Raw genomic sequence first — 23,406 nt, 5'->3', positions numbered from 1 at the left:
ACTAGGGATAATAAATTTACAAAATTTTATTTTGACATTTGCCAATTAAATTTAAAAAAAAAACTCTGCCTGGAAATGAAGTACACGAAAGGAAAGACTTGATTATAAATCACTTAACTTAGCCTTGGAAAGCAGGTTCCACTTACTTTAAAGACCTGGATATTTCTAAATATAAAAGTTTAAGAAACCTACTTTTTATACGTTAATCTTTGGGAGAGAAAATGGTTAATCGAGTTGTCTCCTGAAATCACTTTGAAACAAACATTTGGATTTGAGAAAAAATCTTATTGTATTGTGGATCTTAGTAAATAAAAGTCCTTCCTCAAACAAAACAGTACTGTGTTTATAAACATTCATAGCAACTTATTTTTGTGAAACATGATTTCTCCTGTAGTTGCTACAAAAGATCACAATATCAGTTTTGACTAGTGATTGAAAAAGAATTTAAGTAACACCTTTTGAGAAACTATACTAAAAATAAGCCTACATCACATAGTTATTATTTATGTTTTGAATATAAAATAGAAATATTTTATCAATAAGTATCTGTGTACACCTCAAAATTTTAACTTCCCATTCCAAATCCATGATTCTAGATTACAGAATATAAGTGACAGGAAAAAGGTACTAAAGATCAGAGACTAAAGTCCTTCTACAAGAAGACTGTGATAGAAATTTTTTTTTTGGTTTTTGTTTTTTTTTTAAACCCTTACCTTCCATCTTAGAATCAATACTGGGTATTGGTGCTAAGGCAGAAGAGTGGTAAGGGCTAGGCAATGGGGGTTAAGTGACTTGCCCAGGATCACACAGCTAGGAAGTGTCTAAGGCCAAATTTGAACCCAGGACCTCCTGTTTCTAGGCCTGGCTCTCAATCCACTGAGTCACCCAGCTGTTGTAGATAGTAAAAATAATACATAGTTGTGAAATGCATTATTATCATTTTCAAAACTCCTTAAACTTAAACTCCTTGAGTTATAGTTTCTTCATCCATTAAATAGCAACTTTAATACTTCCCACTGTACTTTAGAGAAGTGAAAGCAGTTTGAAAGTGGTAGTAATGCTTTTCACAACTATCTTTATTTTTACTATCTATAACATTAAGTGACTTAGTTGAGGTCACTCATCACAGAAGAAAGCAGCTAAATCAAGACTAGATCCTAGGTCTTCTAACTCCTTAATTTCTTCTCTAGTTCCTGATGTATTATTAAGTAATTAAGTCAACAGAGATACAGAATCATAGTTTTAGAGCTAGACAGAATTTAGGGAGTCATTTAGTCCACTCCTCATTTTATGGATAAACTAAGGGTCAAGGAGATTTGACTCATCCCAGGTCACACAAGTAAAAAGCATCAGAGCTAGAGTTCCAACCCAAGTCCCCTGACTATAGAATCAATGTCCTTTCTGCCATATCACATTGCCTTCAATGTACAATTGGTAGACCTTCTTCACATTAAGAAGGTTGAAGGAAAACAGATTCCAGTTTCATTTGAGGCTTCCACTCTGCAAAGACCCCAGGCCTGACCAATGTGGAGAGTCAGAGAAAAGAAGCTGAAAAGGGATCACATTTAATGTGTGAAAGTCAGTGTTGCCTCAGCCAGCTTTCAGATCTCATGTTCCAGTAGGGGAGGTATGATACTATGTGGTTCACAATCCAATCTCAAATTTGAAAAATAGAAAGATTTTCAGAAGAGATAGGAAGGCTAGGAGGGGCAGGCATTTGCTACAGATCACGTTTGATAATTGTCATTCTTCTTTCCCTTCAAAGCCAACTAATAAAATATCATTTTATCTTAAACTATAAAAGTCTCCTCATACTTAGCAAGTGACATCAGATGTCAGGAGAGAAATGAGTCCTTTTATGCAAAAAAATAATGCCAGACTGAGAAATTGGTCAGTACCAAGAGCCAGCTACAGTCTTTTAGAGGAAAATGATAAATGGAAAAACAGCTTGGGAGAAGGGAGACTCTCTTTCCCAGGGAGCAGGGTAAACATAATTCCTTTAAAGTAAAACAGAAAGAGTTTAAATTGCTCAAAGCGTCATTTTCCTTTTCAGCTAAAAGTTAATTTCCTATTTACATAGTTACTCTTTAATAGAGTATAATTTAAATTTAAAATTAAGTAGTCATTTTGAGATCATTACAAATGTTATACTTTTACATGTAAATTGAAATAAAAATGATTAATTAATAATACCCCATTTCTGACTCTGTGTAATTCTCCAATATACTTCCAGAAAACTAAACTGTTGAGATCCCTCCCCAACCATATCTCCTGCTCCCTACAGGTTTGAGAAAGTGAGAAGAATACTGACTATAATAATTAGCTGTATTTGCTCAAGACTCAAATTTCCAGGGATTTCTTTGTGACTATAAGTTAAACGTTAGAAACAGAAACCACCAACTGAACCCTGTTTGTGCCAGCTAAGCCTGCACTGAGAACAATCCTAGAAACTTCTCCTGATCAGACAAATCATAATCCCACCAAGAGGGGCTCTGGAGATTTCCAAGTAAGATAACTGTTTTCAGCTTATCTCCACAGGATCTCAAAGTCATTCCAAGTAGCAACTGTTAAGAATCTGATGTCACATCCTTTCCCTCAAACTATAATGTTTTTCTTTCTTTTTTTTCTTCCTCATTCAGTTGGCTAGTTCAATATCTAATGGACTCCTTTTCTCTGGGAGAGGAGTTCCATGAGCATGCTCCTTCTGCTGAGAAGAATGCATTAAAATATCCTTTGCTTCTCACTCAATTTCTAGTGTCTTTCTCTCTCTCAATTTAGTTCCAGTCCATGAGGTTAGACACACAAGAAGATAGTGAGTTGACATTTTGACAGGCTCAACAGTCATAAATAAAATAATGAAGTTTACATTATTAAACTTGGAAAATCAATTTCCTTTGGCCAAAGATGTGAGATGGAGGATAGGTTTAAAAAGACAAACAAGGGTTTATTTCAACCAGTTAGAGGTATTATGAAGTAGTGGCCAGTAGCAGCTGGCCTCAGAATCAAAAAGACCCAAGTCCAAGTCTCAACTATGGCATATTCTATTTATGTAATGCTAGGCACATCATTTAACTTCTCAGTGTTACAGGTAATTGCCAAGGAAACATGGATCTGCATTGATAGAGGGAGTTTCCTCGTGGGGAATTTCCTAACCAATGAAATGTCTAATTCTCCAAACAAACAAACAAATTTCGTTTGAGAAGCTAAATGAGAAAATCATTTTTTCAGATGTTTAAAGTCTTATAGTCAACATTGTACATAGCTTAGTTTTCTAATTCTTTATGTATACTTTAATACCTAATTCAATTATTCCTTTGTTTCCCCTTAAACTGGTCTGAGTTATAGGGACTTTGCAGTTTGTAATGTATTTGTTCTCAAATACTTCTAATTTCTCTGGGAATGATTTACTCTACCTAGAGGCTTCAGAAAGGATGATTCTGTCATATATCTGGCCCTATCTTGTCCAGGAAGATAAGCAGTGAGATCCAGGAGCTGCAGGAGTTAACATGAAGGTAAATGGATATAACAATAATTGGAAAATCAATCATTAACTCTTTTTTTTAAATCCTACTCTGTCCAGGCCCTGAGCTAGGCACTTGAAAAACAAATTCAAGAATGAGACAACCTTTGCTATCAAAGAACTTACATGCCAGCTATTATTATTATTGTTGTTATTATTATGATTATTATTCTGTAGTCACCAAGCCTTCCATTGGTAATGACAGTTCCCTGAGCCTACTGTAATCCTGCAGAACTCAAGCAATATTTATAGAGCACCACAGTATACTGGTAAATATTTAACCACCAGGCTCAAAGAGGGGGTAGGGAGTACCCATATTTTTAATATTTATTTATTTTTATTTTAATCTGCATGAGGGATATTTTCTTCAGTCTATACAACCATCAAAACAATAAATCAAGCCTTGATATCTAGTGATATCTAGTAATGATCAAATTTCTGAAGTATTAATATTCACATAAGAAAATTTAATTAGTATTGCCTCAGACCTTACAGAAGGTCTCTATCAGAAGACAGGATTTGAGTGAAGACTTGAAGGACATTAGAGAAGGCAGGAAGTGGAAATAAGGAGGGAGACTAGTTATTATTATTAATCAATTATTATGACTATCTAGTTTATTTGTCTATACCTTCTCCTATCTTCCCATTCTATTTATACTAGTATTCTCTCAACTTACTTGGCTTAGACCACTGTTGGTAGACATTCAAACATTTAGAAAGCTGCTGTCAACTCCAGCTGTCCTCTATTACCTCCAGACCCAAGCCCTATCCCTTTTCACACAGAAACAATAGGTAACATTTATAGAGTTGTTTTATGCCACCCTCTGGAGGTTCTATTCTTAGCAGTCATTCTGCCATCCCTCACATCCTTATTATATTTCCATCTTCTCAGAAATATCATGTTTCAATGCGTTCATCTACTTCCAAATAATGTGCTTCAAAATTTCATAGCAATTTAAATTCTGTTAGCAAATAATGCCTTGTCTACTTTGGTTTAATTGGAGCCCAATGGTTAAGCCTATAATGTCAACAATGTAATGTTTCAGATTTTATATTTGAAGGTAAGAAAATAGGTAACTTTGGACTATAGTGACATGAGTCATCCTTCATCTTTTTCCCAACCCAGGGGATTAATTAATTCCTCCAAAAGGCATGAATAGGTAGTTTGCGGTAGAAATCAGGTGATAAATTTTGTTGTAGACAGAAAAGACCATGTTCCTTCAACATTTCTTATTGGATGAATAGTACTGAATGCTTGTTTAAAAGAGAGAAATAAAACTTTATTTCAAGCTACATTTAGTCCCTAAGAAATGAGATGAAAAGAGACCAAATGAGCCAGCCAGACGATTCTAGCTTTTTAATCACCATCCCCACTATTACTAATTAAATCTTCATCGCACATTGGCTTCTGTCTCTGAGTTACGGTAAAACAAATAGAGAACACATGACTCCTATAGATGAAAGACTTCATTTATTTAAAATTAAAAAATACTCACATGTTGCCATAAAACTATAAGATGACATTCCAATGGGAAAGTGAAAACTTTTAGCTATGTTAATGAGTGAAGTACTCTGGATTTGCTAGGTTATTTCGAAGTGTTGTGGTCTGGGTTATCCTAGTTTCTCAGGAGAAGAGAATGAGGAGAAAGGAGCCAATCTAAAACCTCTTAGGCCGTATGTGCTCTTTTGAACTACCTGGTCTTTTGCTGACTCAGTTTTTTAACTGTAATCATAGTGGATATATAAGCAATTAATTGGATTCTAGCCCAGTCAATCTGTTTGGTCAGTAACATAGATTAAAAAGCCAGATTTTTTTCGCAATTGCTTACCTGTTGGCCTAGATCCTATAGAAAGTGGTTGATTCATTTGTGCATAGGATATTCTGCCAATATTAGGAATGGCAACTAGGAGAGAAACTTTCTTTCAAAATACAAAATATCATGGAAGCTCTGAATCTAAACCCTCTTAAAAACTCATGACACCAATCAATGGTATCTCTGATAATTCACTTAAAGACTTTAGGTAGTGAAGAAATTGATAATCTCCAAACTAATCAATTCCATTATTAGACAGCTATATTGTGAGGTCCTTTTTTATATGTGCAGCTTAAATATGATTCCTTAAGAGAATGAGAATCCCTGACCCCCAACATTTTTAATTTTGATCCCCAATATTAGAGTCAATCAGTGTTTATCTAAAGGAAGTGATTAAGATAGGAGAGTGATCAATAACTATAGTAACTATATTTTATAAGGTTATTAAGCAAACTGAATGTAATATATTTAGCTGGTTTCTCTGTAACCTTTTATTGGCTGTCATTTCTGTAATACTATTTCTGTAATTCCTATAAGCCAGTAAGCCAGCATTTTGCAATAGGATGTAGCTCAGAAGGTCTGTGTACCTAAGCAAGAGGATGTGACTCTTTAGTGGGAAAATGAGCACATGGTGTAAGCCAAAGAACTATCAACCATATAAAGTATGTGTGGATGATGAGTGGTGGGGAGCTTGGCCCTTTGCTGATATGCTTACTGGGGTTAGGGTTACCATATAGGGATCACTGGGAGGAATAGTGATGACCTCATACCTTTCATGACCAATCAAGAAGCTGAAGCATCTTCTCAAGGAGCTAGGACCCCACCCACAGATGGAAAAGATAAATGCTCTCTGGACTAAAAAAAAAAAGATATTTTGACAAGATACTGAGCTATATTGTATATATATATATTACTTAGGATATATAAGCAAGGGAAAAACTTTCATTCTAAGGGTCTTGGGTTGTGGAGAAAACCTAATGACCCAGCTTTGCTGAGAGACACCAATTTCTCTCAAGAAACCTGTTGTTGGCTTGGAGTTTTGTGTCTGTTTATTTTCAGATTGGCTAAAAATATTTGGCATTCCCTATAACAAAAAGCTCATAGTTTTATAGTTTAGAAAGAATTTATCTCCCTTTATGATAAAGTACTAAATTTGTTATTGTTGTTATTTATTATTATTATTAGAAATAGGCATTTAAATTGGTATAGGAAATTCCCAATGAGCAAATTCCCCATACCAGTTTCTCTCATGGCATTCTCTGCACTTTATATTTCTAAGAGAATTGCCTAGGACATTGTGACATTAAGTAACTTGTCCTGGATCACATTGCATTTTTCAGAGGTAGGACTTGAAACAAGATCTTCTTGGCTTCCAAGCAGGTGCTCATGCTGCCTCTGAATGCTACAATTATTGTTATTGTGATCATTAATTTTACAGAAGAGAAAAAATGAGGCTCAAAGTTATGAAATGACTTGCCCAAGACCACATGCCTAGAAAATAACTTAGAATTTGAACACAGATCTTTGGATTCCCAAATTCAATACACTTTCAAAGAAACTCATTGGTTCAAAATTTGGCCTCCAAGATCAAGGAAAAGAAGTAATCCCTTTCTAATTAGTCTATCCCCAACTATGGTATTCTTGACTTCACCTTTTCTTTTTTCAAATAGAAAGGGAAAAGGAAATAATGAAATAGTAGAACAAAATAAAACTGTAGTGAACAGTGGCACTTGGTTATTATTGGCACCAACTTAATTAACACTAATTTAAAAACACTATCCAAGAGAAACTAAGTCAACCAATAAATTTCAGCAAAACACACTTGTGAAGCTAATATTAAGAGATAAGCCTAACAACTGACTTAAACATTAAGCATATTGTATAGACTATTTTCCTCACAGATTTTAATATTTAGGATACAGCACTTAAGTTGTTATACCAAAATCTGTGTAACAATGAGACATTGGAAGACTCTATATATCTTTTTAAAAGAAAAAAAGCAAAATACAAAACTAAATCGCATGATCTTACCTATAAAATAATAATGTTTTTATCCAATACTTCCTCTAAATATTCATGCCATGACAATACATGTATAACCCAAATCAAATTGTTTGCTAGCTCCAGAAAAGTGGAGGAATGGAAGGGAGGGAGACGATTTGAATCATATAACTTTGGAAAACTTATATGGAAATTTCTTATTCCATGTAATTGATAAAATAAAATATCTTTATAAAAAATAAATATTTTGTCAGTTTTTATATAATGCCAAACATGCTCAATCTTCAATAAAAAGCAGAGAGGAAATAACTTTGAATGGAAAAAAAATAGTAAGTATGGTTATATTATATAATCTAGGGATTTTTCAGATAAGAAGGGCTGCTCATTCTGGGTATGAATTAGGCACTTTCCAAGAGGCATTAACAACAGTTCCATCAATTATACCCTTATACCATTATAATGCCCTGATACATTAAATTATACACTAGTGGCCTAAAACAGTTCACTCACCTGCCTAATATATATTCAGAGTCTAATTTAGACCATATTTATATCACATATTTGAAACAAACCTTATGATAGTATTTTTATCATAATAGTTTATCATACTTGTCATAATAAAATATCATCATAATTTTTGCCATAAAATTTGTGCAATAAAATAGCTCCATGAGGTGAAAAGATATGTAGGGTTTATAACCTGTGTCAGAACCCACACCAATGACACCATAGATCACTAAAGGAGAGATGAGATCTATATGCATCAATATCAGCTGTCACTCTTTATGTATTTGATTGAACTCTTTATCTTCAGAACACTTCTATATGCAGCAAAGTCTAGCCCATTAGGAGATCAAATTAAAAAAAAAAAGACTAAAACTTAGTGGTTCAACCCAGGAAAGAGCAAGCTATTACACTTGTTAATAAAAATCAATGGAAGGAGCCTTCCCTAACAAGAGCTTTTTGGTCTGCTTTAAAAAGCACCAACTTAGCAACAACGAAGCCAAATCAATTACTTTGCATTTTTCATAACAATCTGGGCAAAATTCCTGGGAAACATTTCTCACTAAAGCATTGAACCATCAATAATAAAAAATGTGGTCTTTTTTCTCCCACATGAGATATTCCCTTAATAAATTTTAAACCAAAATCAACATTTGTACAACAACATACTGTTGTCAGAACTCAAAAAATGTTCAGCATGTGGTAGAAAAATTACATCAATAGACCAAAGATATGAATTTTGACTCAAAACAGCACTTAGTTAGCACCTGCTGTGTTCCTGGCATTTTGCTAGGTGTTAAGATACAAAGCTTAAAAGAAATAGTACCTGCCCGTAAGAAAAGTACGTACTTTTGGGGGAAAATAATGCACATTTATGAAAAAATACAAACTATCTGCAAACAATTTCTAAGGGGAGGCCACTAGGTCAACCCAATGGGCAGTTTGTTAATGATAAATCATACTGCTAAGGGACAACAGAAGGATAGAAAACTGGCATAGGCAGAGGTATAAGACTGGTGCATAAAACAACCCTTTCGACTAGGATTAGGCTTCCTGCCTTGGGAGAGGGCTTACATAATTGAAGACTATGAGAGTTATTCCCCTTCTAAAAGAGAAGTTAACATGAGATTAGAATGAGAGGGCAGATTTTTTTTTGCTGCAGAGGTTTTGTTTTATTTTACATTTTAAGTTCTTCAGAGAAAGAAGGGAAGGGAGGGAAGATTGTCAGTAAAAGAGCATCAAGCACTTTTTAGTATGTGAGTGTGTATGTGTATATGTGTGTGTTTAATCATAGGTGCTCACTCAGGTAGCTCACACACACACACACACACACACACACACACAAGCCATGGAAGGAAGTCATTATTACTGTCCCTGTTTTCAGTTGATTTTACTGATAATTGTATGTGAGCATGTCCTTTTAGATTGTGATAGACAGCATCTGATTTATCAAACCTTATTCTTAAATACCTTTGGTTGGCACTGTCCTTTAATGAAGGTACATAACAACTCCGGAAGTCACATTAGAGAGAATGCCCTTACCTAGCTCAGGTTAGGATTCCAACTCCTTCCCTCATTGTTAGAAAGTTTTCTTTTCCTAATTGAGGGCATCATATTCATATGTTTCATAATTGTACATCTAAGGGCCATAAACAAACTTGTGAATTTAAATCTGCCTTATTAGAAAATGAACCTAGCATATGGCCAACTAGTATTACATTTGGATGAGTACAAAGGAGCAGGGAACAGTAGTGAAGGAAAAGAATGCTACACCTGCCACTCTCTGGGTATGTGACTTTGGGCAACTCCCTGGAACTTAGTTTCTTCTTCTGTAAAATAAAGCAATTGAAGAAGATGACTCATAAATTATATTCCAGGTCTAATATTCTGTGATTCTAATTTCCAGGAATGGAACACCTAAGGTGGACTTCCCTGGTCATCCTTTGATATGATCATTAAATTTAATTATCAGTGACTGGGTTTCCTCCCTATAGAATTCTTACTCTTCCACTAATATGTCTACTTTCTGGTCTCTTGGGAATTCCTTGGATCTTCTACCAAAGAGGAAGAGAGAAGAAATGAAATTATTTTTTAAATTTAATTAATTAATTTAGAATATTTTTCCATGGTTACATGATTCATTTTCTTTCCCTTCCCTTCTCTCTTCCCCCCTCCCAGAGCCAATGAGCAATTCCACTGGGTTTTACATGTATCATTGTTCAAAACCAATCTCCATATTATTAATATTTACAATAGAATGGTCATTTAAAGTCGACATCCCCAATCATATCCCCATCGAACCACATGGTCAATCATATGTTTTTCTTCTGCATTTCTACATCCACAGTTCTTTCTCTGGATATGGATAGTGTTCTTTCTCCCAAGACCCTCAGAATTGTCCTGGATCATTGTATAGCTGCTAGTAGAGAAGTCATTACATTCAATTGTGCCCTAACGTATCAGTCTCTATGTACAACATTTTCCTGGTTCTGCTCCTTTGGCTCTGCGTCAATTCCTGGGTGTCTTTCTAGTTCACGTGGAATTCTTCTAGTTCATTATTCCTTTGAGCACAATAGTAAAGAAATGAAATGTTTATCAGTCACCACTGACTGTTCTCAAAGATTTGGTAGAAGAGAAAATAAAAATTAAGGCCTTAATGATTTTTCCATTATTACTAAGAATTAGAAAATAAATTTAATCATTGTGACAGTATCATGACCCAAATTCTTTTATTTGTAAAATCACTGGGTTCCCTTCAAAAGATTTGACCTTGGAAAAATCATGTACCTCATTGGGCCTCTATTTCCTTCCTTATAAAATGAGAGAAGTGGACTGAATGATATTTAAGTTCTCTTTCAGGGCTAACATTATACAAATCTCTGGTCAAGTTAACTACTTGAAATAAACTCCTCCCAATATTTGTTCACTGGAGCTACTTCCTCCCTTCCTTCAATTAGAATACCACCTCCTTTCTTAAACCTCATCATATCAATTCTCCCCCTAAAATTGGTATTGCCAAATTTCTCATATCATCTTGCCTGGTCCCTAAATTGCATGACTGCATTCCCTCTTTTATCATAGTCATTTATGCCCATTTATTTTCCAACCTATTAGACTGCAAGCTTCTTAAAAGCAGAATTTGTCATTTCACTGTCTCAATTGAGAAAACTCGTTGATTTGAAAATTAGTTTTATCTTGAATAAATAGTGCTTCTTTGTGCTTACAAGTTTACAAGTTGCCTGACCTTCATGGGTACTTAGCACCTTCCTAAAAATAGACTTAGCTTAAGGCTTTTGCTTTACTATAAGTATGAGTGAAGTACTTTTTAATATTTGTATATACTATATACTTTAAAGAGCCAAATATGGCTTGGGAATCTATAACTTCAATCCAATCTCTGGTCCTTTTAGCGGAAACAGAAGATTTACAAGCAAAAAAGTGGGATAAACCATGTACACAGATAAATATGATAGAATGTGAGTTCAAAAAGGAGTCCAGACAAAATGGTAAAAGATATATAAGGAGGAAGAGATGACTTTCATTTCAATCTTTAGGGAAGAGGGAGCACCTGAACTGGGCCTTAAAAGTAAAAGATTTTCAATAGGAGAAAAAGTTGAAGGAGGGTATCAAAGACATAATGGAAGACAGCAAGCACTCCAAGTATATTGAGGCAGGAGAGGGCAGGATAAGATCAGAGAACAGATGGTGGTCTCATTTGGCTAGAACATATGGTGCATCAAGTGAAGAACGTAAAAAAAGGGTAAAAATAGTACATGGGTTTTATATACCAGGTAAAAGAATTTCCACTTTATCTAATAGGTAATAGACAACAATTGAAGTTATCTGAACAAAAACATGATTGGACCTGTACATTTAGAAAACTATTTTAGCAACTGTGTTGGAGAGAGAAAGTGAAATTGGATGCAAGTGGGTCAATGAAGAGGTTATTATAATATCCCAGTGGAGAGATGACAATATAAGTCAATAGAAAAAATCAACAGAAACAAAAAATCAATAGGACCTGTGACAATTAAAGTAGTGGAGCCATAAATTGTAACATTTAAAATAGTGGTTGCCTTAAACTGTGACCTCAAAGATATGGGTTTTTTTTATATTAAAAATAAAGTGGTCGCCAGGGAAAAATTCCCAAACATGAAATATACCCAAGTCAGCTGGGTTTTTAATGGAGATTTTTAATTAATACAAATGAGGAATTAAAGAAAGGGAGAGAGAGAGAAAGGAAATAATGAGAAAAAGGCTAGGCCAGTTTAAGCTTAAACCTTAAGAGAAAGATCAGTCAGTCTTTTATCCACTCACCACAAGATTTGTCCCAAGCAAAATTCTAGTGTTCAGAGACCCACCAGTTCAACTTTGGACAGCTCCATCTCCAGAGAGAGTTCTCTGAGAGAGTCCCTTGCTCTCAGCTTCTCATCTCCTTTTAAAGAGAATTTTCTCCTATGTCACCTCCCCTAAGTTCTCACATCTACCAGTCACAGTAGACGTTTTCCAAAGGACAGACCACTCTTAATTTACACCTGAGTAGACTAAACTTTTGAGTAATTCACACCTGAAAAAACCTCTGAGTTAAGTTCTCACCTCTTTGCCACTTGTAAGTTTATAAGTTGCCTGACCTTCATGGGTACTTAGCACCTTCCTAATAATAGACTTAGATTAAAGCTTTTGATTTTCTATAAGTATGAGTTAAGTACTTTTTCATTGTCCAATGAAGAGTTTACAACTTTATCTTCCCCTAAAGTATGCTTTAGTATGGGTGGAGTAGAGTTCTCACATTCCTGACTAAGTCCCTTCATTGTTTAAAGTGGGGAATGGTCAGAACCAAACCTTATGAAGTAGGGTCTGAGAATTTTTAAGGTTCACAATCCCCCCTGATGATCATTGGGAGACTAGTCTCCCTGTTGATCATTTAACATAATCATCTTGTAGTCCTAAATGCACTTCTAACTACAGATATATACAATATTCAATTTTCCAAGAGGAAATTATAGTGAGGGAGGAAATAGAAAAAGAAAGAAAGCAAAACCAATGTTTTGCTAGGTGCATTGATAGAAAGCCAAATTAGGGGCGGTCCCTTTTTGCATAAATGTGTACATTTACAATAAATGTTCAATCAAAGTTCAGTTCAATCAACCATATCCAAAGTTCATTCTTGATCTTCTTGATGTAGTCTGGGTTTTCTGGCATCTTTTTGCAACAATTCATTCTCTGGATTTAGGAGTTAACAAGCTTCTTCCTTAAAGATCTTTTCTTGAACAAAAATCAAAATCGTGGATTTTATGTAAAAATACAATCTCAAACAAAAATATAAAAATATTGGATTTTAAATTAAAATACAATCCCCCCTGAAGTAGATGTTAAAAAACATCTTTCAGTTCAGCTCAGGATGCAATGTTGAGTTATGGGTGTGTGTGAGTCAATTATCAAAAGAAAAGAAAAACACAACCAAAAACATAAGGAAAAAAATTCAAAATAGGCTCTAGTATAGGTCCAATTTAAAGTAATTTCTATCCCACAAGTCTGTAGGACAGAATGTAGCAATATTTCATTTACCCATTTGCAGCCAAGACTATAGGAAGTTGCCATACTATAAGAAGGAAAAAACTAGAATTCTATTTTGATAGAGAAGCATCATTCCCTTGTCTGATTTTTTTGTCATTCTCAGGGAGCCAGCATGATAGCCAAATTTTGTACTTGTATGAGTACTTCACAAAGAGTGTAGATACAAGGAAGTCATACAACTTAACATATGTCAATCATTGCAACCTTGAGTCTCACATTAGTATTTCCTGTGTGCTCTTTTGGCACTATTCAGGTTAAGTCTGCGCTCCTTATTTTTTATCCCTTTTTCTGGAATCATACATAAACATTAATCACAGTCCCATAACATTTTATCAATAAATGGCAGGTTCCCATAGTTTAAAGCTTTGGATATGTATTGATATTATAGCAAGTATATATATATATATATATGTATGTATGTATGTATGTATGTATGTATGTATGTATGCATGTATTAAACTTCTATTACTGCAGAAAAATAATATTAATTGTATGTACCTTTAGTACAAGAAATGAGAAAAATCAAAGATTCTAATCAAAATAAAAGAAAAGCAATAATAAAAATTAAGGAAAAAAATCAAGAATTCAATGCGTTCCTGAAAAACAGCATCCATTTGTCTATGGATTATTATCTCCAATTCATATGATAGGGTACAGTCAATCAGTCTCAACAGAAGATGCCTTCTTCACATGTGAGCAATGAATCCAAGAGTCGTTCTCTCCAACCTTTATAGATGTTGGAGTAGTTAACAATATTTGGAATGGTCCTTCCCACGAAGGCTAAGTTGCTCCAGTATGCTTGAAATTCTTAATATACACTTTGTCTCCTGAGTTCAGGTCATGAAGAGAAAAGTCTAGTTGTTCGGCTTGTACTGCAGCTCCAGATTCATGAAGTTCACGCAGTTTGTGCTGTAATTCCTGTATGTAGGAAGCAATAGTAGTATCTCCCCCTAATAGTGATGTATATGCAGGGGAAAAAGGTTTAGCCTGTATAGGCAGATGTCCAAAAAGCATCTCAAATGGTGAGATATGTAGGTCTCCTCTAGGCCTGCTTCTAAGATAAAATAGGGCCAGAGGGAGAATTCAGGCCATTTTAAATGGGTCTCAGTGCATAATATTCCAATAATAATTTTAAGTTCTTTGTTCATTCTTTCCTACTATTTGGAGTGGAGACAAAACTGAAAAAGGTTAATTAATATCAACAAAATCAATAGTCTAAGAAGAATCACCTTCATTGTATTTGGGAAGTTCCTTGGGCACCCCCCCTGAAGGGTACCAGTCTGAGGGTCATTAGCACCTCGACTATTTTTTGGACGAGCACCACTTTTTATATATTGTTGTTGGGTATTATCATTTTCTTCATTTGGAGCATTGTCATTATTTTCCCAATTCCTATTTCTATAATTTTGGTTTCTAAAGTTCTTATTTCTATAGTCATTATAGTTATTTCTATAATCGTTATTATAATTTCTAAAATTTCTAAAATTCTGGTTTCTATGACCATTATCATCATTTCTATAGTTGTTATTTCTAAAGTTGTTATTAAACTGTGTATTCCTTTCGATCATCTTAAGAAAGGTTCTACATTCCATCATTTTGTGGCCCTTCTTCTCACAAAAGTGGCAAGTTACTGATTTATTTGTGAATTCCTGCAAAGGGGGCTATAGTCTCTCCCTCATTTTTCAATTGTCTCTTTAACATTTCAATTTCTTTCTTTAAGTCTTCCACTAAAGTATTGCCTTCCTCAGGTCTTTTTACACGACCCTTATAAACATAGGTTGCTACTCTCCTCAGTTCTTCGAGGTCCATAGAGTCCCAATTAGGACAGCTAGTTTTAAAGTAGTCCTTTAACACTGAACAACAATTATCAACAAATTGCCTACGTATTTGTCTAATGTCTCTTTCTCTGGATAAATCAAGGTCCATATATGTATTCCCTACGTCAATAAGTCTGTCCATAAACTGGGAGGGTGTTTCATCAATATCTTGTCAGGTTCTTTCAAATTTTGACCATTTTTCAGATCTATCAGAGCAAGCTCTCATGGCTGTCAATAATGCTTCCCTGGCCTGGTTTAGTTTTGTGTGATCTAGTTCAACATTGGGGTTCCAATGTGGATCTTCAGTTGGCCAATAATTTCCTTTTTTTACCTCATTTTTGATTAGCCAGAGAGATGATATTATTTTTTTCTCTTTTTGTTAAAAATGTCTCTAACAAATTTTCAACATCCATCCAAGTGGGGTCAAAAGTTCTGAATATGTTATCTGATTTTTTTATAATTAATATTGGTTCTTCCTCAAATGATGGCATATCCTCCTTCAATTTATTTAAATCCTCAGGGCTAAAAGGTGTATGATGTCTTACAGATACCAAGTTTCCATTTTTATTAAAAGTAGGTACTTCCCTTAAAGGAAATAACCTATCTGAATTTAAATGTTCAATCAAAGTTCAGATCAATCAACCATATCCAAAGTTCATTCTTGATCTTCTTGACATAGTCTGGGTTTTCTGTCATCTTTCTGCAACAATTCATTCTCTGGATTTAGGAGTTAACAAGCTTCTTCCTTGAAGATCTTTTCTTGAACATAAGTCAAAATCTTGGATTTTATGTAAAAATACAATCTCAAACAAAAAAATTAAAATCTTGGATTTTAAATTAAAATATAGACCAAATTTGGTTGGGGGTGGAAAGATAAAATCACAAATGATCTCTCGCCAGTTTCAATAACTTTTCAATTGCCATGAACTGGGAGAAATCATAGAGAAGTGAAAAGAGCAGTGAATTAGGTGGCTATCAGGAGACCTAATTACTGGTCCCATTTTTACCAATGACTTACCATGAGACTTTAAGTAAAAATGCAAGTGATAAATAGGGAAGAATAATATCTATTACACAGTAATACTAAGGGGGAAAAAATCAGATAGGGTATGTGTAAGTGCTTCCGAAAAGTACAAACAAGTCAGCCGTATTAGTTTATTTTATCTTTTGTTTTTATATGCTCATTTCTGGATATATTAGTCCCATTTCCCCAAACTGAACCTTCCTTCATAACAAAGAGAAAAGATTCAAGCAAAAACAATCCAATTTAGTGCCAAGGTTTTACAATATATGTTAACAACCTACCTTACAATATATGTTAACAACCTACCTTCACAATCCCCTTCTTTCTCCACTGAGAGAAGGAAAATGTCTTATCATGTATCCTCTAAGGCCATTTTGGTTACTCAGATTTTGTCTTCCATTTGAAGATTTTTTAATTTAAATAGCTTCAGCCATGTACCATATATGATTCTACATCTCCTTTTTTCCTCTTTACATTAGTTAAGTTCATATTTCCATATTTGGTCGTATGGCGATCAGGAAAATTTATGAGCAGTACGAGCCCTTCATCTAACTGAGGAGATCTTAGGTTATGGATATTTATTAAAGAGAGTATCTTCCATGGAGCTAGACATTCACATCAACTCTTTGATATGAAGACACTGTGAACTTGGCTAATAGATCCCCAATGACTAGTGCTACTTCAAAGATGACTGGCATTTGAATGTCAAGGGGGGTGGGGAGGCCTACTCTTGCCAGAGACTTACAGTAATGAGCTACTATAAAATGGCTCTATCTCATTTTTGTCCAGGTAGAGATGAATGGGAATAGGATCAATTACACAGGCATAAGTGTCATTGGCAAATTGGTAAAATTAAGGGTCATCTTTTACTTTGAGCCTGAAAAAGAGAATGTGAATATATAAGAGGGTTTAGGAATAAAAACAGAGTTTAGAGAGTTCACCTTAGAACTTATATGGCATTTTAGATGGGCACAACTGCTGATGATTCTCAAGTGGAAAGGAAGCTTTCAAATGATTTATACCCTCAGAGAGGAGAATAAATAAAAGTCCAGGTTCTATCTTAGGTATGAAACACTTCTTATTGCCTTGACAATTCATGCTGCAGTTGAGGGGTACAGCATTGGGCATTAAGAAAACCAAGAACTAGGCCTAGTTCTGTTAATAACTAGTTCTGCAGTTTTTAGACAAAGGATTTAACCTTTCTAGAACTCAGTTTCTTCAGCTATTAAATGAAGGATTGAACTGCATGATAAATACAGTTCATTCCAGGACTTAATTTCTATGATACTTTGCCTAGGTAATCACATTATTTCTTAAGGACAAAGGGAAAAAGGCAGATGAGTAAGGGAAGAAGTAATCCCATTAAAATAGGTTGAGAATCAATAAAAAGGAATTATTTATTCTTGAATCAGCAGAACAAGACTGTAATTCAGGGCAACAAGCTTAGCTCAGGAAGACGAAATTTAGATAAGATAAATAGATGCTAGATTCCCAAAAGCCTCTAGGAATATGACAACTTGGTTGTGTCAACCAATCACCAGGAAAACAGTTAAAAAGCCAGCAGAAAGCCAAGAGCTCACACTTAATCCATCCAGGAGACAAAGATCAAAGAGAAAGTCAAAAGGACTAGGGAATGAGCTTCTTGAAAAGTAGCATACTAACAACTTCTTATAATTCCTACCCCTCTTTTCTTGAGTTCCCTATTCCTATGCATAAGCAAATGCTTTAATTGCTTTTAGAAAGCTTCAGTTTTTTGATAGGCAACTTGAATATTATATCTGGTAAATTCTTTTAATCCTGTGTTCCTTTTGTCAATATCAGTAACAGAGATTAGATTAATAAACTTTGAACTCCACTGAATTTTATTAGGGTGAATTTACTACTCAGGAAATCATTACAGTCTCAACTGCTGAAACTCAAAGTCACAAATTATTTTTTAAAACACCAAGAGAATATCATTATGACCATCACCTCTGACTTATATAATTAATTACATAATCTAAGAACTTGAAGAAAACTAAGAAGCCATGCCATCTAACCTACCCCAAACATCCTCTCTATGAAATCACTGAAAAGTAATCCTTCAAGCATGCAGGAAGACCTTAGTGAATGGGAATCCTGAGAAAATCATTTAAGTTTTTTGAAACCTCTTTCTTATATTAAGGCCAAAGCTGCTCTTTTTGCAACTTCTACTCACTACACCTCTTTTTTTTCTCTCTAGTCAACAAGAACAATTCCTCTTCTAGAAACCATGCATGGTCTCTAAAAACTGTTCTCCAGAGGAAATCATTTCACTTCTTTCAACCAGTCCTCCCAGTTTTCTCACCATCCTAGGTGCTCTCTTGTAAATTTTGCACACTACCTTGCTTTCAGTATGACTTGCTCTAAAATGTAGTACCCAGAACCAAACATAATGTTCCAGAAGTGATCTGATAAGAGCAGGGTATGTTAGAATTTTCACCTCTCTCATCAAGACACTAACTCTCTATGGGGCCCAAGACACTTGCTTTTTTGGCTGCCATGTCAGGCTATTGTCTCATTTATACCTTTCAAGAATCCTTTAAACCCCCTAAGATTTTTAAAATTGGAATAATAATCTAGCCAAGTTATTACTTGTAATGAATGTGTGAAGTTGGTTTTTTTTTAAGTATAGAACTTTATATTTTTCCCATGCAGATTCCACCCTATTTGATTAACTCACTATTGTGTCCTGCAAATATCTCTTGGGTTCCTTTCCCCATTTTCCAACATGTTATCTATTCCTTCAAGTTTTGTATCATCTGAAAGTTTAATAAAAATATTATCTGTAGTATTATCCAAATCACTGATAAAAATGTTAAATAGTAGAAACCAAAGATCTCTAGGAACTCTACTGGAGACCTTCCAAATTAACCTTAAATGTTAAATAAATATTTCATGAATCTAGATAGTCAACTCATCCTCAGTTATTTGCCCTTTCATTTTTTATAATAATGTTTTTTTCAATCTTAGTTAATTGATAATTTCTCTATTAGTCCACACTCTTCATAGAACCAAACCTTATCTTCTCTTTTCAGACCTATAATCCTTAACCTCACCCCCCCATAGAAGACCTCACCTTCTTTACAAAGGAAATTTAAGCTGTGCTGTGACCTCTTTATTCTTCCCTCATTCATGTCATACACCCCTTTTTCATGATCCTCTATTCCCTTCACCTTTACTATAGATTCTGATGAAGAAGTAAGCATTCTAATCCCTTCATGTGTGCATTTGGACTGAGAACATTACCTTCATCAATAAAAGGAAGGAGCCAAAGGTAGAACAGCCATCTCTGAGATTCAGGGAAAGTCTAGTAGTTATCTTAAGGAATTAATGAGATTGTAGTTCATTTTTCCTCCATACCACTCTAGGAAATTTCATCCCTTTCTTCTTGATCCCCAGGGTTTTTTGTCATTCAAGCATCTCTATATAGTTAGAATAAAGAATATTTATTCAAAGTATATGATAATGAAACAGAAGTATCACTGAGAATCAGTATCAACTCTTATTCATTCAGTCATCCATTCACAAGTTTTAATTCACAAAGCAATCCATTTTATTCAACTCAACTCCATCTTCCTCCTTCTAAGCATGGATTAAAGTTAATGAGTGCAGCTAATCCTTGAAAAATCATATTGACTCTTCATTGCAAAAGGCATAGTATTTGCCTATTATGGGAATCATTTCATCTTCTCACAGACACTCAGCACATTGCAATTGTCTGGTCCAGCTCTTCTTAAAGCTTCTTCTCTGGCCTCATCCAGGCCTATTTTCAGGCTTCTAACAATGTACCACTCTCACCCTGACATCATTAATCTTCTTCAAAAATGAAGGAGGAACAAGCTCTGCTGTGACTCCTGACTGTTGCCTCCTAAGCTGACACACTCTTCAACATACCTGGACCTAACCCATGCCAGTGACCTCAATATTCAAGTCATAGAACAAATAAGTAGCAATGGCATAGACAAATTTTCTCTCTCTTGATCAATCCCTATTGCCCTATTTCCTATTTACTCACTTTCAGAAGTCAATGCACTTCCCTAATACTGCATTTCATTTTCTCCCACCTTTGGCCTCAAAACAAGAAGTAAAATTGGTATGAGTCTGTTAGAAAATGAGGTAGAGCTGTTACATGTGTAAATCACTTTGTAAAACTTAAAGTACTACACAAATGTCAGCTATTATTACTGCCACACTTCCAAGATAAATGTTTATTATTTCATCCTGGTAGAGATTACATCTGTATTGTGCCTTAATACATGATTTTTGTGATTAACTAACCAAAAATTTCATCACATCCCACCTAGAGATGACCTTTTTCAAGATTAGGTTGTTCTTCAAATGGCACACATTCAATGTACCACTAGGAAGGATCGTCTGGCTTAGCAGTGCCTGTCATAGCTTCAACTCCACTGGCCTAGCCTTTGAAAGCATCCATGCTGCTGTTATAAAGCTTCAAAGTATGACTTCATTACAAACAAAAATCATATAAGTGACTGTGTTGTCCTTGCTCTGATAAAAAGGAAAAACATTAAAATCTTATATGAATTCATGATAAATGTGAATGACAGAACTATTTTAGCGCATTTTAATCCTCCCAAAATCGTTGGTCTTTTTACTTTTATGACCTATGTCAGGAACTTGCTCATGACAGAAGATACCAAAGTAGACACAGGTAGGTTTTTTTTTTTCACTCTCATAGTTCCCACCCAAGAAAACTAGGAAATTATACATGAAAACACTCCACCTATATCCTAACTGCAAGCACACTATTCTCAGTATTACAGATGAATATTTTATTAAAAGGAAAGAAACAAAAGAGAGATCTAACACTGAACAATCATTAGTCCCAAAGGTCTATGTAAACCCTGGACTTTCTGATGATCAGACAGAAATACTGATAGATTCCCACACACATCGCAACAGCCTACTGTTTTATGCCGCTTTGAGGAGAAAAAAAAGGGAATAGTGTTTTGTTCTGTTTCATTTTGTTTTCCTCTCTCTCCAACTTCATTTTCTAATATGATGGCCCATTCTACCATATTCTTAGTGCAGGTAAGGGTAATTCTCTTGAGCACTTCAGTATAAGGGTGAAATTTTTGTAAACTTCTTGTCCTGTTCACAGGTTTCTATTTCTCTGCTCCTACCCCCACCAATCTTTCCTAATTCTCTTCTCCAGTCTCTATCAATTATTCACCCCACCCATCACCATGAAAATATATCCTTTGTGTTTTCAAGGACCTTGCTGTAGAAAGAGTAGATATGCAGTTAGAAAATATGTCTTTTCCACATGATCTTGGACAAATGTTATGAGCTATAAAATGAAGCAGTTGCATTAAATAACTTCTAAAGTCTCTTTAAGCTCTAAATATGAGATCCTAATAAAAAACTATTTTAACAAATATTTTAAGTAAATATTCAGTAGTGTCTTCATAAATGAATAGATAACTCATTTGTAATTAGTAAACATGCACATATAAAAAATTATTATGCCAGAAGTTCTTAAAATAGTCTCTTCAGGAACTAAATATAGAGTAAATAATTTTATATACAATACTAGTTTTTTCCAGTCACTTTATCTTCAAAAACAATAGAAAGGTAAACTTAGCCCAGTTGAATAGAAATTCTAAATGAATAGATTTCAAATAAATGATTTTTAATATTATAACAATACTTTAAGTACCATAAACCAACCTGAATTCAAACTTCTCATTTAACTTTCTATCATTTCAGACCAAAACAGCTAATTCTCTGAGTAAGAAGATCAAAATCAGTGACAAAACTATCAATCAAACAAGTAAAAGTATAGGAACACTTTCTTTCTGACCTCTCATGTCTCTCTGTACTCACTAGGACATCCAGTTGCTGAATTTCCCCTGATTTACTTGGTCCATTAGTCTCTTTATGATAACAATTGGTTTCCCAGGCAGGTCCCAGTTACTTTCCCCACCAATCCATCTTACATACCAATGCATATTGAAATTCCTAAAATATTACTTTGATTATCTAAATCTTCTGTTCCCAACTCTTCAATGATGGCCCATTGTCTACTGAGAACATCACAAACTTCCTAGCCTCATATTCAATGTCCTTTATTATCCCTAAAAATGTCATTCCAATCTGGCCCAGTCTGTATACTTGTTGTTGTTATTGTTGTTGTTCCTCGAATATAACTTGAAATTTCCTGCTCTAGAATTTTCCCATGCTAGAATTCTCTTATCTTGAATGTCCTACTATTTTTTAAATTCTATAGATCTTCCAATCCCATCTGCTTTAGGAAGAATGCCCTAATCATCCTAGCTCAAAGTACTTTCCTTCCCTAAATTCCTCTAATATTCATTAGCAAGACAGTGTAAATGGTATTTATCATGTACTAACTAGAACTATTGGTACAGACATTGTCTTTTTTAGAATCCAATTAGAAGGGGCAGGTAGGTGGATCAGTGGATAGAGATCCAGCTCTGGAATGGGAAGTCTTGGGTTCAAGTTCAGACTCCAGCACTTTCTAGTGGTTTGATCCTGGGTAAGTCATTTGACCCCAGTTGCCTAGCCTTTGCCATTCTTCTGCCTTGGAACCAATACTTACTACTAATTCTAAGACAGAAGATAAGAGTTTGGGTTTTTTTTTTTTAAGATTCCAATTAAAGAATGAACTGAAGAGCTAGAACTGGGATTTATTTTTCTGTATCTCTAATTGTTAGTATGAATGAATAGAATCAATCAAAACTTGTAAGGGAATATCTTCAGATATTTCCCAATGAGAGGAAATGAGAAGAGAATTGGAATGGAAAAGATTAAATATTTGTGTATCTGAGGTGGGGTATATACTACCATAAAGAAATTAAAGGGAAAGGGGCAAGATAAAGACACAAGAAGCAGACTTCACAAGTTACCCTGTTTATTTTCAACTGAGCAAGAACAACACTTTAGAATTGAACAGAGTTTAAAGGTCACCAAATCCAGTACATGAGGAAACTTAAGCCCAGAATTTAATTTCTGAACACACAGCTAGTTGGCAGAGTCAAGATTTGAACCAGGTCTCATAACTCCAAACCTAGTACATTTTTTGTTTTTATCATAAAGTTGCAAAAAAGAAAAAAAAGAAAAATAGCTTTGCTTCATATGATTTGA

This window comes from Monodelphis domestica, chromosome 1 (genome assembly GCF_027887165.1).
Source record: "Monodelphis domestica isolate mMonDom1 chromosome 1, mMonDom1.pri, whole genome shotgun sequence".
NCBI classification, from domain to species: domain Eukaryota; kingdom Metazoa; phylum Chordata; class Mammalia; order Didelphimorphia; family Didelphidae; genus Monodelphis; species Monodelphis domestica.
This window is presented reverse-complemented; position numbering follows the sequence as displayed.